General features: G+C 37.1%; 1 pseudogene; it reads left to right on the top strand.

Moving 5' to 3' along the window:
* Positions 1-3,515: 3,515 nt before the first annotated feature.
* The window catches only part of LOC103616412, a 25,730-nt pseudogene continuing 18,101 nt past the window's right edge, over positions 3,516-11,144 (top strand).

Below are 11,144 nucleotides of genomic sequence, written 5' to 3'. Positions count from 1 at the left end.
TCTTAGATAAAAGCTGTAGTTGGTAAAAAACATATTTGAGTTCAAAACCAAGGACTGATGAACTAGTAATACATGAAAATGGAAGTAGAAAACATTCTCTGAATTCTGTTAGACTGCAAAGCATGCATGCTTTGAAACTTTTCAGGACTTTGTGTGGTTCTGCCTTTGAATCTTCTGAGAGCTTTATGGTTGTAGCACTTCTATTTGTTATATGAAGATGGAAGGAAGAATCTCCTACAAGTGGTAATAGGGAGCTTTCATAAAGTATTGCATGTGTTGGCTATGCTGTGACAAAAAAAGTATCACAGAAACAAAAATTCTTAAGGCTAGTTTCTATTTTACTTGAAAATGTTGAAGTAGACAACCAAAATGAAGTGGTTAACGTAGTAGTAGTCCATCAGTTCTGTTACTGGTTGGCTGGGGGTCTTTTTTTGTTTGTTTGTTTGTTTTTGTTGGTTTGGGGTTTTTTAGTTCTATACTAAGAAAAATTAGGGTTTTCTGATATATATTTTTAAGTTTCCACCAATTGCATTGTGAGTTCAGAAGCTGTGCATAAAATGCTATTTCAAAAAGGTGTCTAATGTTTTTTTTTGCCAGTACTTAATATTATGTCCTCTGTTTTAATGCTCTAATACACATTTTTCATTTCAATAGCAACCTTAATTTGCTAATGCATATGGTGTCATACAATTTGTGCATGGTATGGTTTTGGTGGGTTTTTTTATTTCTTCCCCACACATACACACACACACTGAGGTTCAGTTAAGCAGAATAGTTAATTGCATAGTCAGTTTCTCCTCTGAGTAAGCTTTAAAGTGTAGATGTTTCCATTATGATTTTTTTGTTGGTGGATATTTAATAGGAGAGCTGAAAGAAACAGATTTCTTTAACTCTGACTGTCATACAAACCGGTGTAATTTAATTAAAGACTTAAAGGTGTTTCTTATTTACTTTACAAAAAGGGATTATTCTCTTGCTTTCATTCCATGTGGTCTCCATGCAAAAATATTAAGTCTCACCAGGTTTAAAGAAGCCAAATGACTCCCCTGCTGCCCACAGACTAATTAAACGGTTATCCTTTCCATGAGCCTTTTTTTCATAACCAGGTCTTACCCAGTTTTCAGTTTGGGTTCTGTTTTTCCCCCATTGGTGCTTCTGGCTTTTAGCTGTCTTCAGCTAAGATTGATACTTCATTCATCATCTCTGAATAAAATTATTTGCCCTTCTTTCTTCTGTCTTTTCCCCAGACCAGGAGAAGCAAAGATCTCTCAAACTTCATTACATGGTGTCCACAAACAAGATTTTATTCAGCTTATAGATGCTCTGGCTGTTCAGGTTTTACTTATTTCCAAATCTTCTTATTGCAGCAGCTGAGTTACATTAAATAAAGTGATTTTAATTGCTGCTGATCTCTTGCCCTTTGAGTCATGTTGGTTGCTCTGGCAGTAAGTACTGAAAGTTAATCTTGAGCTTGTGGTTTCCTTGCAGTACATGCAGGTTTTAAAAATTCTCATCTCCTACACTTTGAAAATATATAAAATGTGTTAAGAACATGGCACCTTGTGGGACAATTTCTGATGACATACAACTGTTCTGATCTCACAGATGAAGTCTGTCTTCTTTTTAAATGGGAATATACTTAGCATTTGTTCAATTATAAAATATTTTTAGTCTGCAGCTAAAAAACTGAAATTTCATCCTTTAATAGCAGTAATGCCTTTAAAGGGAAGATTTAAACAAAGTTACTGATCCCCTCATTGATGGCATTTGTGTCTTTTTTGCCAGTCAAAAAAACTGTGTGAGAAAACATAAGTCATCAGGTAAATTTTTGGTCATGAAAAATGTTAATTGTACCTGTGCACAAATGTAGGTGTATAGTGGTAATTTTTTATTTAGCAAAATCTATTCATTAAATGCTGGTATGGTGTCATTTCAATAAAAAATATTTCATGTAGACAAAGGTAATGTATTTTAGTACTTACAGTTCTGTATTATAGGATACCATTTTAGTGTTTAATTTAAGCATGTTTCTTTTTACAGTATATTTCACATTTATTGCCCATGAACTCTTGCACTTTTGTGCAGAGAAAATAATTATTGCAGTCTGACATGCTTAAAATAATGTGAAAACCAACATATATCCAATAATGTGAACACTGATTTTCAAGTACTGAAATAACTTAAAAGCTGTCTAGTTTGAAATTTTAATAATTTCTCTTAAAGTTATTAAGTTAGTTAATAAATATGTGTTTTAATATACATATTTGTAAGTGTATGTATAGATATAAATTTACATATTCTGTATATAAATTTCTCACTTTATATATAGAAGCTTGGTTTTGACTCTTTTATTATTGCTTGTGCTACTCAAGGGCTGCTTCTACTAATTGCCAAGTAGATTTTGTTTTAACTGCAATAGTAGTGGAAATTAAGATAAAACAGGGTAGTTTAGAGGACTAAACCTTTAACTAGTGTTGTGTTTGTGATCAATTGTGTGTCTGTAGTTTAATGTATGTATCTCTGAAGACAAACTGTGTAAAAGAGAGGTTTTTTCCACATCTGTGCATTTGTTTCAGGACAGAGATGGTTTTGAGACGGTAACCCATGTTAAAAAATGAGACCTACTGTGGAGACAAAAAGCTTGCCAGTTATTTGAGCTTACATGATTGGAATGATGCTTTTAAGCCTTCTGGAAATTTTTAAGCCTCCTCTGCATCCCCTTTGGATCCCCATGGGCTGCAGGGGCACAGCTGCTTCACCATGGTCATCACCACGGCCTGCAGAGGAACCTCAGCTCCAGCTCCTACCCCTCCTTCTCCACTGACCCTGGTGTCTTCATGTTGTCTCTCTCACATGTTCTCACCTCCCCCTCTTCTCTGACTAGAAGAAAAATTGTGTGCCCTTTGTTTTGATTTTCATCTTAAATATGTTATCACAGAGGTTTTACCAGCCTCTCTCATTGGCCCAGTTTTGACCAACAACATGTCCATCTTTGGAGCCATCGGGGATTGGCTCTGCTGGACATGGTAGAAGCTTCCAGTAGCTCCTCACAGAAGCCACCTCTGTGGCCCCCCCGCTACCAAAAACCAGGCCGTGCCAAACCAATACAATGTGCTAGGCTTAAATCAACTTTGTTAATCCAAAGTGCATCTCTCTTTTAAGTTCCTGATGCTACATCTCTCACCCCTTGTACAATAAGCAATTCTATGTAATCCTTTCTTCAAAGAGCAATAGTAAGATGAAAACTGCACAAAGTACTTTTACTTATGTGAATGTTTAAATCTCTGGGCCCATGACTAGGTAATTGAAGTAAAGAAGCATTAAAACTTGAAAGGAATATCATGTTTTTTGAAAACGTTCTTATTTTTCAGCTCAAATAATGATATACAAGAGTCACAGTTACCTCAGAATAGAAATCCATCAGAAATGGACACTGTTGCAGATTTGACGCGGAAACTCCGTCAGGCTGAGAAACAAAATGTAGAATTAATCAACGCAATCGTGAAGTACAGACATTTTTTTTCTTGTTTGCTTTATTTTGCCCTTGGAACAACTGTAATTTGTTTCCTTAAATGTAGTCTTTGGTCCTTAATCCTTTCATCAGCTGGATCAAAATCACAGTCACTAGCTGGAAAATAACCAAGAAGTAGCATTGTCCAGACCTCTCATACCTGTCCATAGGAACTGATACCTCTTTTACTGTCATTGACAATAGTTGAAAGTGTGTGTAAGAAACTTGAGCACTACACAACAGCAAAGTCACACAGAGGAATAGTTTGCACCCCCAGCTTTCGAATTCTCAATGTAAGACAAGGTTTGTTTGTTTGAGTGTTTTAATCCTGGTAATTCCAGGGATCCATTTTATAGAATCATTCCACCAACAGGATGATGGAGCAATGGGAGCATGACAAGAGCAAGTCACCGAGGAAGAAGCAGGAGTCTCCAAACAAATGGATACAGAACAACAAACTTGGTTTGTTGGCGGTATTTAATCAAAACCAGAGGAATGAGCACCCACACCAGCTGCCCCTAACAAACTGCTGAGAGCAGAATTGTTACCTACAGCAGTAATAATAATTCAAACTAAAGAAAATTTCAGTGAAGTATTTTCCCACTGCTACTTCGTTTAGGTATTAGTTTGCCACAAGAGCATCAGGGAAAACATTTGTAATGGGAGTAAATTATTTCCCATGAATGGAGCTCCTATTGATAAGGATGCTGCTGCTTTGTAGGTGCTCTGAAGAAATGCATGTTTTACTTTCCACCTTCTTGTGTTCAAATGGCTTGAATGTGACTTCCTGGATTCAGTTTCTGTCAGCAGTGACTGGACTATCTTTCTTACTCCGGATAAGATCCCTTTTTGAAGCATTTTATTTGTTTTGTTTGTTGTGTTTAATAGCATTCTGCCTGACTGCTGAACATCATTGTGTTTACACAGTGAGTTACCAGGTGTCTGATAGTCTAGTATCCCAACATGGCTGTTTTTCTTGGTGTTAAATATAGTTACCAGAAAAATTGCCTGGAATATAATGTTTCTGTTGCTGCATTTTTTCCTCTAAGGACCAGGAAGAGGACAGTATTATAACTTTCGTTTTCTGAAGGCAGAGTATGTTTGGAAAAACAGAGGGATATGTTTAAGGTCCATGAAATTAATCTAGGAATAGGATCAGTTTGCATAAAAAACCATAAAAGTATCTAAAAATGCATAAATGTGCAGTTTCAAGACTGTATTTCAAATTCAGATGGGATAAGATGGCAGCTGTGAATGCAATTTCTGAAACAAATTTATTTTCTAGATGTCTCGCTATGAAAAAGAGATCATGAAATTACATTTGGAACTTGAGAGAGGAGAGGTTCTTTGTCAAGCTCTGCAAAGAGAAATATCAGTCACTAAAAAAGCGGCTTGTATACAAATGTATTCTGCAGAGGACGAGCTATGTGAGCTAAAAACCAAACTTGTGGAACTTCAAGGTAATTATAAAAAAAAAATAATTGTGGACCCGAGGCTACATCAGTCCCAAGTCATTAAAACAAGCAGAGACTTAATACCAGTTACTGTGTTTTTTGGAATTCTCTTCTCTTTCCCGTGTCTTCCTCATCTGCTGTTGTAAGCTTACAAGAGTTTACAAAACCCTTGCTGTCTCATGTGAATTAAACATAACCTGCTAAGATTATCAACCCCTTTTTGTCTCTTGCTGCTTACCTTCTGTTATTCCTTCCCTCAGTGTGTACAGAGTTGTAATTGAGGCGTCCCTCTCCACATCCTGCTTATCAGTATGTCCAGAAGTTCTTCCTTTTACATTTCAGGGGGAAAAAAATAGATCTAGTCCTGTTTGTTTACGCTATTTCCGATGACTTTTTTTCCCCCCAGGAGTTTCATCATACTGCTTTTTTCTTTTTTCTTTCATCTTTTCAAATGTTTCTAGCTTTTCACTGCTCATGTTTGGCTTCTTCATGTCACCTTTGTTTTTCTTTTTATACAAATAACATGTGCTATGACACTAGTATGTGGAAACGAGGGGTTTTAGCTAGCCTTTTTTTCCCCTACTAGTTTCACATTCAGAAACTCAGATTTTTCTTAATCCTTCTCAAACAGAGAGAGTTTCTTGTACTTAAAAGCCAGGGACATGCATTTTTTGTTACCTAAGTTAGTATAATACCCTTTAAACTTCATACAGGAGATGTATTTGTGAACCTTTGATGTTCACTGAGAAGACTGGAGCACTCCTCCTGGAGTTTGTAACCTTACAAGGATGGAAGGAGACACTGAAACTTGCAAGTGCACTTATAGTGCCAGATATTTTTTAAAGATAATAAGAAAAGCTGCACTTTCACTCATCTGGACAACACACAAATGATAAAAATCTTATGGTTAGTTGATATTTCTCAAACTGTTTTTTGTTTGTTCATTGGGGTTTTTTTCTGTTTTTGTTTTTATTGTGACAAAGGTCAAAGAAGCCAAATCATCCTGGTGTTGCTTCTCATTTCTTTTGCAGTTTGTAACTTACTGGCTCTTTTTCCTGGTCTCTTGGAGCCTTGCTCACCTTGTGTGGTGCTTTGATATGATCCCAACTTAGCTCCTTGGACAGAGAACCTCTCTTGTGCCCTGTCTTTAGTATTTTCTCCAAACTGTTTTTCTGCCGTTCTTATTGAGGCTTCACTTCCTGACATCTGACAGGTCTTCCCCACTGTTGTGTCCACTAATTCTCTGTGTTTTCCCAACGTGTCTTTTCTGTTTGTTTCATCCTTCTCCAGCTAAGAAGGAATTTCAGAAGAACGGGATGAATTTGAAGTAAAAATCTATTAGAAAGTGGTGATGACAAAAATGCTGACATAGGTAGTTGTACTCAGTAACATAAAAAGCTAATACAAAAGATTTTGATCCAAAAGCCAGTTTGTGAAATGAAGCAAAGTTCTTAGTAAAACTGCTCATAGGAAAGGAAGTCTTCCTTGGCATTTAAACTTTCACAGAGAAAAGTATATGCAGTATTTCCCTATCTTGAGGCATTTGCTGGGCTGAAGATTTAAATCTCTTGAGCAGTAGTAAATTTCCCCAGAAAAGCCAAGCCTTTGCTCACTAGCCCAATCTGCCTTAGGTTTTCCTAGAGTCCTTTGCATGTGGCAGGCATCTGTCTTCACCGTTACTTAAATTGAACTCGAAATGAACTGAGAAACTAATGTATCAAATGGATATTTGGAAATAAGCCAGGCAAGTGTTACAGAACAGTGCTATTAAATTCCCCATGCTATAGAGGCCTCACTTGAAGCAGTTGACTTGAGTTCTTATTCCTTTCCAAGAGGAGAAGACCTTTAATTTGTAAAAATCTCCAAAGCATTTCTATGTCCTTGTGTGAAAGATGCTATAGGAACACAAAATATGATTGTTTCTATGTACTGCAACTGGAAGTGTTAATGTTTCACAGGGTATCACAATCCACAGAAGAACTTATGTTCCTTATACTTTTTTTTTTCTGAACATGCTTATTTGCAGTGCTATTTATCTTTTTCTCTTTCCTTTTCCTCTTTTTTTTTTATATTGGTAAACAATAGTACTGAATGACAAACATAAACAGAAAGCAGCTGAGACTGAGAAACTGTTTAAAAGTGCTCAGTGGGAATGGGAAGAGGAGCAACAAAGACTTTCAAGGGAAAGGGATAATATTTGAAGACTATACTGTGCTGAAATGGAATTCCTCATCAGAGAAAAAACTGAAACAGAAAAGGCCTATCAGGTATGATGTACTAATAGATGGAAAATTCCATGAGATGCTGGCTGGAAGTTTTTTTGGTGCAAAGTGTGTGGTGGGTTGGGGTTTTTCTTGTTTAGAGGGAAAAAATCCCCCAAATAGCTAAATACTGCAGAACAGTTCTGAAGATTATAGCTTTTTAAAGTTACACTTAGTGTGTCATGCTGGTTTTGGGCTTTGATGGAATGTGTTGTGGCTATTTGTCATGGTAAACACCCAAACCAAGTTATCAGTACCTAGTGTTAGTGAAAAACAAAGGAGTTCATGGACAGGACCTAAGGTCCTTCTCAAAACAAGCAGAAACACAAGTCAATTTTCAGTCAAAGCTGATTCTTATAAGGGTAGGGCTGGATGTAGGCTGTGAAGAAGGCTACTTTTAGATACAGTTTTCTTTTCAAAGTTCCCACGTGCAGCAGGGTAAGCTCTGAGTTCTGGCTAACAGTAAGTGGCTTGAGTTATTTTGAGGAGGCTCTGGAAGGGCCTTGCCTTCTGTTGTGTGCAGTGGTTTGTAGAAGCTTCCTTCAGAGTGTTTAATACTGCACCAAACGAACAGTGTTGAGAAAGTATGCTATGCCCTGTCAAATGATGTTTGTCCTCAGGAAAGGAGAAAAGGAGCAGTGGATGGCTCAGGACGTTGTGTTCTCTGTCAGTTCCCTGTCAGTGTTCTCTGCCAGTGGTTGTAGAGGAAGGTTTTCTGTTGGTCAGTGTATTAAAGCTACAAAATTGTTGGAAATCTAATTAACATGAACAGACTAAGATTGCCATGAGTACGTCAAGCTCATTAAACAAGTCAGTGTGAGCTGTAGGATTCCAGAATCTTGAAGTCTCTGATTTCAGAAGTCTGTTAGAAGTCTTCCAGAACTTTCAAAACTCTTTGAAAGGACAATGTGATTCACTACTAGGTGCCAAACCCTAACCTGCCTTCATTAGTAAAAAATGTTCCATTTTCCCAGTTTGCTTTTGTAGCTGTTCCCCTGCCTATCACCCTACAGTTACGTTATGTATAGTTATAAAATTACAGGAAATAAGAAATGTTAAATCTGAACTTGACTGCATTAGTTGTTGCTTGAGAACTTACTTAAACTTGTCAGATAAATATCAGAAATATCTGGGTTTATAAATTATGACTTTGAATGTGTTTCTGTCTTTTGTGTTGTGTATTTACAGGCCTGGTTTAAATCTTCTTTATTTATTCTGAGTTATAAAATGAAAGCCAGGGAGATTTAATTGTGGTCTTAATACATGCAGAGAAGTGGGATTCTGAGCACATGGGTGAATCCTGTCTGGAAAAAAATGCACTTCATGAACCACAGTTCTGAACTTGGCTGTGAAAATGCTGATGTAGGCATAGGGGTGGCATCACCTTGGAGTATTGAAATGTGTCCCTGGGACACGCAGGAAAAGCCACCCTCTCTGCTTTTGCAACAGGTTTGTGGTGAGCTCTGTTGGGTGTATCCTGGTCCAGGATGAGAGGTGTTGGGAGTTCCATAGGAAAGGCAATAGCATCACCTCGTGGTTAGGCAGGAGATCATATCCCTTCATGATTCTTTCCTTAGAATACTTGTGGGATTGTGTCGTTTACACATGGTTTAAAAAAAAAGAAAAAAAAAAGACCAGCCGTGTTTTTCATGAGCAAATATATGCAAGTGACTACTGGGATGATATTAAACAATACTAAACCACTTCTGAAAAGTTCAGAAACTTCAAAATTCTGAAATCCTATGACTCATGTTGATTTGTTTAATGAGCTTGATGTATTCGTTGACAATTTTAGTTTGCTAATGTTAATTACATTTCCAGTATAAAATGTTTTAAAGTCTTTATATAGTATTTTACAGCAAATGATCTGTTACTTATGTCACATTTTCCAGTCCACTTTGTTAGTATCTGGAAGAGTAACTTGAAGAAATAAATATTTCTATATCTTTCCAGGTATATATTTCTGTAGAAATGGTTGACTTTGTTTCAATTTTTAAATGTATTTATTTATTTATTTATTTGCATTCTGAAGGGAAGAAACCTGTCTTGGTGTACATGCAAAGATAGAGGATTAGCTTAAATTTAGTCCAAATTTAGTCTAAATTCATATGGGCTTTGGGGATTTTGTAGCAGTGACTTCCATAGAGCTGCAGAGTCCAGTAATGTCAGTAATTCTCCCAATCTGTAGCATAGTTCAATTTCTGTATGCAGAAATGGAAGTGGGGACCAGCTTAGCTATTTTATTCTACTGAGAACTTCATATGTCATAATTTTTCAAGTAATTCAGTTTCTAGATGGAAGAGAATCCTTGTCAGAAAAGCCGAAATTAAAAGTATTTAGTCTGTGGGAGTAACTATTTCTGAAAACATATGATTTGAAGTTTTAGCAATTAAAATCAAAACAAAATAGAACTTTTGTCCCTATGCATCATTTCACCAAATGCACCCTGTTTCTATCATTGCCACTGAGCTGGGAGAGAGAATAGATTGGAAGGGCTGTATTCTTTTAGTGAAAGAGTTCCAGGGGAGATCTGGCTCTGATTTTAGTCAGAAGGTCATGCTCACAGTGATTTTTGGGCCAACACAGATTACTTGGTGGTGAATGAAAAGCATGTTTGCTGTTGGGTAAACACTTCTGTTGACATGTGCTGGCATCTTAGATGTTAGGATTTTAACAACCTCTACCGACGCAGTCTCCACTCCTCTGTTGAACGATCTACTGCAATACTTTATCTTAGAAAAAGTACCTCTTGATGTATTTATTTATTAATTTACCTATGTATCTTTAGGAAACGAATGCTGCCCTGAAAAACATGCGCAGGATATTGAGAGATACGGAGATAGAGCACAACGGCTGCAGTGAGACGCTGAGGCTCCAGGCCAACTATCTGGATTTCAAAGCTAAACAGCAGGAGAGGCTCATGAGGGAACTGGAGGTAAAGCTTTCTGCCGGCTGCTGGGAGTCTCAGCAAGCACTGGCACCTTGAGCAGTTTCATTTTTGAGGGATGGAACCTCCGATTTAGGCTATGAGTGCCTTGTGTTTGAGTAACAAAATGTAGAGCGTCTGTTTCTCAGGACAGGTGGATTCACAGGTGAATGCTGTGAGCCCGAATTGAGACTGGTGTTTGAACAGCAGATGGGAAAAGTTTTATGCCACTAGGAAAATACTCTTAGCAATATGGAGGTATAGGGGGAGTATTTGTGCAGGATTTGGATATATTTCTTTTAATTAACTATGTTAAGCAGATAAATCTTGTGGGAGGAATCTTTTGGCTGATATTGCAGAGCAGGTTTGGTAAACTCTGTGCTGTTGCTGACTTTCTCTTTAATAGGCTTTCCATGGATCTCTGTGTCTCAGTTCTTTTCTTTTGTGAATGTATGAAATTACACAGAGTTTGAATTTATTTTCAACAGCTTTTAAAATTTTTATTTATTTATGTATTTATTTTTCTATTACTGTTACCCTCACTGAAGTGCTTAGAGTCAAGATTCAGTCTCACATACTTGCTACTTTGCTTTACTTGTCCAAAATCAATGACTTCACTTCTATCTATTTAACCTTAAGTGTGTCTGTCTTAAATGGCTTTTAGTAGTAACGAATTTTTCTTGACCTTTGTTGCATCACTTGAAGGCAGGAGTCATTTTGGGGTTGTCTTGGTTTTGAAAGACAGGTGTCTGCTAAGGAAGGCAGAAGCCTCCTGAAGTGGCAGATATAACCCCTTTCCCTCTGAGTTATTATATTTTGAAATCAAGGGCCTTTAGGCAAAGATGTGGGAAATAGGAATAACAGTTCTTTACTATATATATATATATATGTATATATATGTATATAACCAGTCCAACAAAACAACAACAACTATGGCAGTAACAGCAAACAATCACAAACCCAGTCCCAGCCTTCTCGGCTGTCAGGCCCTT

This window comes from Corvus brachyrhynchos, unplaced genomic scaffold (genome assembly GCF_000691975.1).
Source record: "Corvus brachyrhynchos isolate BGI_N302 unplaced genomic scaffold, ASM69197v1 scaffold22, whole genome shotgun sequence".
Classification (NCBI taxonomy): Eukaryota; Metazoa; Chordata; class Aves; order Passeriformes; family Corvidae; genus Corvus; species Corvus brachyrhynchos.
Note: the sequence above shows the minus strand (reverse complement) of the source record. Positions and strands in the feature narration are given on the sequence as shown.